Here is a 6,465-nt window from a genome sequence, read left to right as displayed (position 1 = left end):
AACAGGCAATAGGTGACCTGTTCATCTTGGGCTGAGTTTTTGTGCTAGTGTTGCTCATTGAGGTTTCATGCTGTATTTCAAGACTTATAAGCTCTTTTTGTTTCTGCTCTGAGTAATGGAAGCCTGTCTTTCTGAACAGATCTTTGTTTCCATCAAAAATAGTAAAAAGCTGTGGGCCGGCTAAAATGTCATTGTCATTCAGATTGCATCCCAGTTTCTTATCATCATTTTATTGTGGCAGTGTGACATCTGTCATGGTGTGAGGAGTGAGAAGATAATAAGATTTTTTTGTTCATAATAATAATAATAATAATGAAAAAGTTGGATTCCATGGCAATATATTATTTGATTTTTACAAAATACTATGTGACTGCCATATAAAGCCATATAGAGATGGGGTCACTGCAGCTTCTGTCCCTGCTTGAGCAGGACACCAGTGCCACAGCCAGGTTCTGGTAAGCCTAACCCAGTCAGGCTATTGCTCCCCTTCAGCCAGTGTGAGATGTGCCAGGGTGAACCTTTGACACAGAGCTGCTTCTCTGGCTCCAAGAACAAACAAAAATCAAACCACAGCCAAATCCAGCACCCCAGCATGGGATGGGCAGTGCCATCAGCCAATTCCTCAGCCAGTGCTTGTGCCTTCTCCAGTCTGTCCTCTCACAAACTGTGGCTGACTTTGCAGTAGGTTTACCTCACCAAGTAAAATAGTTTACATAGGTATCATATAGCTATGTATGTTATAGTGAATAATAATAATTTAAAAATCTAAAAACCAAAAAAACCCAGCCAAAATCCAACAAATATCAGAGTGAAGCAGCCTCAGCAGTCACTCTACTCTGGCATAACTTTCAGCAAGGGCATGGCAGCCAGTAACTACTTCATAGAAAAGAAGTGGGAATGACTGATTCCTACAGTCTTACTACAAGGAATAACTTGCAGTGTTGGACTTCCACCATCAAGCATGTGTCACGTTTAGGTGTGTACCAGGCTGCTGTAAAGCAGCAAGGTGCCATGTCTTTCCCGTGGCTGTGAAGTAAAGAAAGGTTTATCAAGAATTAGGAAAAATGTTTTTAATGGCATGCCTACCAGACAAGCTGATCAGAGAAGTGTGGAATCTTTCTCATGAGAGCCACTGTGCAGTGTCTGGACTGACTAGAATATCTGCCAGGAAAGGCAGAAGCATTTCCCCTGGGGCAGGGAGACACAATTTCTTCCTTTCTATTCCTATGATTCACGCTATTCTCTATCTAATTATTAATAATTAGCATTTATAAAATGTATAAATGAATGCCAGAAACCCTCAGAAACTCAAATTACTAACAAATATCAGGCAATGATAGCAAGAACCAACGTTTCATTCTTGAGGTACTGTGTCATTAGGCATAATTGCCAATTAACTTACAACAGGAACAATTACCCAGTGCTGAAGTGATGGAAAGGTTGGATGCAGGAGGTTACTCAAAGGTAATGTGAAGTGGGTAATTTCCAAGAATTACAGTCAGTGCTATGATTAAAACAAATCATTTTAGAAGATGTCTTTCTCTGCGTTGGGCTATTGGGAATTTGTTCTAAAGTAAAGCCTGTTGTGAAAGTAACTGTGTAGAGACCCTCTTAGTTAATGCGTTGGACAACTCCTCCACACATCTGATGTCATGAAATGCACCAAATTGTAGCCAAATCACTGATTGGGAGGGAGGGGGAGGCCAGCTGTTCAAAAAGCAGTATATTTTCATGTCATATGTGAGATGGGATTCTTTTCAAAACTCAGATATGAATCCATTTTGAGATGAGTAAAAAAACCTGTGAGCTATTACAGAGGCAGAAGATTAAGGGACCCTAAAGTAGTCTGAAAAGTGCTTATGAATTTTTCCCCCCTTACACCAGCTGTACATGGCTATACAAAGTGTAGTACTTATGTTGTACTCTGTGCAACATACAAAACATAGTTTTGTAAAAAATGGTGATTATATAATATCACAACCTTAATACAATTTGCAATCTGAGTGTTGTTCTTTTTAACTTTTAAATATATTTGAATGCAAGTTCATCTTTCAAATATGTTTTTATGACAAGTGGGTTTTATCAAGGCTTGAAAAGATTAGAGAGAGTGTAGATTGATGCAGAGTAATGGATGAAGGAATGCTCTCAGGAAGGAATTGTATCAAGGAGCTGTATCATTACCAACTCTCTGGTTTCCTTTTGGTTTTAAAGAGAGAGAGGTTTTCAAGTTTTCCTTCTGTAGCATGTGAAAGATGAATGCTATAAAATAAATATTCTTCTTCCTTGCAGTAGGTACATTAAGAGGAAAAGCTGATGGAATGCATTGATTCGTGTTTTTGGGCTTTGTCCAGTAAATAAATCCCAGTGAATATGTGCCAGTTTGCAGGTTTTTCACAAGTTGGCAATTTAAGACAAGTGCTTGATGAGGCTGTTGTGTTCTGCACCCAGCATCCCTTGTCCAGTTTGCTATGCCATTTATCTGGGTCCTGATGCTCTCATCTCTGTGTGCTCTGCTCTGTCCTATGAATCTACATGATCTTTGTGAGTTTGACCCTGCTGGGCTGCTACAAAATGAGGCTCCTGTCTCCTGTGGTGCATTAAAGCTGAGCTCTGCCTTTCATCTGGCAGTGAGAAACTGCTTATAGAGGACAGCCAAGCAGACTTTGTTCTGGTCCTTGTCAGACACAATCTATGTCTAGAAAAGTCTTACTTCTATGCAGTGAGTAATGGAATATTTCATCATTTTATTGTTTCCTATGTTTTGCTGGCATACGGTTTGAACATTGCATGAAATAATTGTTTGGATAAACAATCTCTTGGCAGCATCAAGCGCTTACAAATGCAAAATTATTGTAAATCACATTTTTTGAAAACAATGAGCAAAGACCATGCCCCATAAAACTACATGATAAAACATCTTAAAGCTTTTTTTCCTTTCCTTTTTTTTTCCTTTTTAATTGGGCAAATAACAAAGTTCTTGCTATCAGCCAACTCTTTCTCTCTGCCTCTCTGAAAATTATTCTCTGAAGGAAAATCACATTTTCCATGTGAACATACACTTAAAGTAAGTTTTAAAAAGTAAATCAGCATTTTTTACTACGAGATGTCATTACCACTCTGCAAAGCTGGTAGTTACAGTAATCTTTTAAAAGTTATTCTTAAAGCAAGGAGGAACAAAACCATGCCTGGTCTGGTGTCACAATTTTGACCTGGTTTCATTTAACCCTGTACAATTCCAGAATATTATAGTAGTGTATTCTACTGATCAACAGTACAGCTGATCCAACAGTTACAGCTAGATATCAAAACAAAAATAGACTACTTTGAAAAGGAGGTGGCAAATAGAAAAAGTAGGTACTGCCAAAGACCTGTATTTTTTAAATTTAGTAGGTACTGATTTAAATTATTTTTACTGTATAATAATACTGCTTTCTAGAGTCATTAGAATGTATGCTGAGTTTGGCCAGTCACAGATAAATAGGATTTTAGATGATAATACTACTGAGGAAAGGAATTATCATTTTCTGAAGTAATTGCTTTCTCTAGTAATTATAGCTTCTTAGATTTTTATTTCTTGCATATCTTTCTAGTACTTCAGTGACTTTTACTGGTAAAATATGTGGAACATAACTTCTTCAGACACCAAATTGTTCATGCAACATATGCACCAAGTGTGGGGTTTTTTGGGTAGTATGTACACAGCACGGTGTTAGTGATGAATTTTATTTTCTGTTTCATTTTGATCCAAGTGGAAGGGAAAGCTCACCCATTGAGTGATGCAGTGCCAGATGGTGAGGCACTAAAAGTGAGCTAATCTGCTGTCTCTAAAGGTGAGTGCTAACAGTTCTGGAAGGCTGCAAGCTCATGCAATTGGACACGGGCTCGAAGCGTTTTCCTTTTCGGTCACCGACTCACGGCTGATGAGCTGGGCAGGATCTGAAGGGAATCAGATTGTGGGAGGCTTCTGCCTGAATCTAAAACCTTGCCAGTGCTGGACCAGACAGCTTCATAACCAGATCACAATCGAGACTTCAGGTATCAGCACCAACATCCCCTGTGCCAGGCTGGGGTCATCAGGGTGCACAGTGACCTTTGCTTCTCAAAGGTCCTCTGAACCACAGTGGTTAAATGCTGGGAGCAAAGATCTGTTAAAGGAAATAAACGGATTCATCTGGAGGCTCAGCTACAAATCAAGAGTTTTTTCCTTCTCCTGAGAACACTTATTTTCCCACGAGGTCTGAATGGTTTCCATTTACCTTGAATCACAGTTAAGCAACTTCATTTACAAAGAGTTGCCAATAAAATATTTGTAAAATGACTAAAACTAAAAAGAGCCAATTATAGTCATGCTGCAAGCCTTTATTGAAAGTCCCAATTCCAGGTGACAGACAGACAGGAATCATTAATCCAAACACCAGTCCTGTAACTTCACAAAACTCATCTATATGCCCTTGACAGGAATCTATATTTAGAGTGGCAAGAGGGGATTATTAACCCAGCTATTCTACAGTTTTGTATGGAAAATATTAATTTATTAATATTAAAAAACCCCTAACACAAAATTTAATAAAAAACAAACAAACCACCCCCCCAACTGTGTTCTATATATTTTGGTCCTTGAAGAAAGATCTCACATAAATGAAATGAGGATGGCCTGAGCAGCTTTGGGGTTTTCTTATGGTTTTGATTCCTGTGCTTTTCCTCTGGTTTGACAGTCCTGGGAAGATTCTTGATCAAAGAAAATGGCTCCAAGTGGTTTTTTATTTTAGGGTTTTGTTTGTTTAACCTTTCTGTACTTCCCATGTCCTATTGGTATCATTAGGAATAACTGCATGTTTATTCTTGGTCTTCAGCAGTTCTTTGGTAGATATTACCTGGACAATGGTAAAAAAATTACATGATGGAGTCAGGAAACATGGTTTGCGGTGAGAATAAACTCTTCAGGATGGAAGTCAAAAGAGAAATATCTTTGTTTCACAAAAGTTGTTTGGTTTTTTTTTATTTTTTTTTTTTTAGGAGGTACATAATTTTTGTTGTTTTTTCTTTCATTCCTAGGAAGTATTGAGGGTTTCTGTTCTGCCTGGGCAGAATAAATGACATTTAATATCTTGCATGTTTACACTAGAATTAGATAATTGGCTTTAAGGCTCAGATTAAATTGCATAGCTAAACTGTAGAGATAAACTAAATCTACTACTGGAATTGAGATGGAAATATTATAATTCCAGGAGAAATGAGGCTCCAAGATTTTTTTTGCATAATAAAGAAAATAGTTTCCTGCTCTAAATACAAATACTTTACAAACATATTTGGTTAGGTTTGTTTTGTTGGTTTGTTGGGGTTTTTTTTCATTCCTATTTGAAAATTTACATTTAAAATTACTATTATGGCAGAAATTGACCTGTTTTTGGAATAAAATGAAGCTATGGGATGGCACTGAGCTGAAATAACTTAGAGTAGAAGCTCAGTAGCAGCCATAGAGAACAGAAGGAGACAGCATGTGAAAATGAAGGCTTTGACTGACTTGTGCCAGCCAAAAGCATTAAAAATCCTGCACAATTAATAGAACCCTGCCAGCTGGGTCTAACCCCTCACATGCTTTATCAGTTGGTAGAGTCAACCTCCCTGACACTGATTTCTAACAGTGAGCTGCACTGAACTCCAGGTAGCTCCACAGCTTGAAAGAAATCTTGTTATATCCAAATCAGTTTTCTTCATCTTAGTAAACCACCTAATTGTTAATGTTCATGGCAGTGTTGCTAAGCCTGAAGTTCTTGAGCTGTTGATGTTTTTTTGATATTGTTTTTTAATGATGATAGTTACATATGGAGCCTCCAATGTGCATTCCAACAAAATTAAAACTTAGTTCTGAATTTCTGTGGAAGACACTGCACTAATCAGTAGAAGTGAATGTTTTATATTTGCAAATAGTTTAAAATGTCAGGTATTTGTCCTTATAAAGGTTCTGCTATGAAATATTGCTTACAAGTGGAAGTAAGGGTTATTTCTAAAATATAAATTACAAACAAAAATCAGCAGGCGAAGTAGTACTTGCTGAAGAATTAACTATTAAAATGATTAAGAGGAAGGATGGATGGATGGATGGATGGATGGATGGATGGATGGATGGATGGATGGATGGATGGATGGATGGATGGATGGATGGATGGATGGATGGATGGATGGATGGATGGATCCCCTGACCAGCCAACCCTTTATCACACTTTATTAGTCACAGCTGCAACCCATTAAGGGCAAGGCTATTATTTGCAATTAATACAACTGTGACTTATCAGGGGTGAGGTCTCCTGTAATTTCTTCTACCCCCACAACACTGTGGTTAAGCCAAACACCCACCAAGTGCTGAGGCATGCCGGGAATGAGGTCCTGTGCTGGCACAGGGGACAGCAAAAGCCTGGTGTGTGATGCTCTTGAGCTTTGTGACATTGGGTGGCTGTGACACAG

Source organism: Catharus ustulatus, chromosome 7 (genome assembly GCF_009819885.2).
Source record: "Catharus ustulatus isolate bCatUst1 chromosome 7, bCatUst1.pri.v2, whole genome shotgun sequence".
NCBI classification, from domain to species: domain Eukaryota; kingdom Metazoa; phylum Chordata; class Aves; order Passeriformes; family Turdidae; genus Catharus; species Catharus ustulatus.
Note: the sequence above shows the minus strand (reverse complement) of the source record.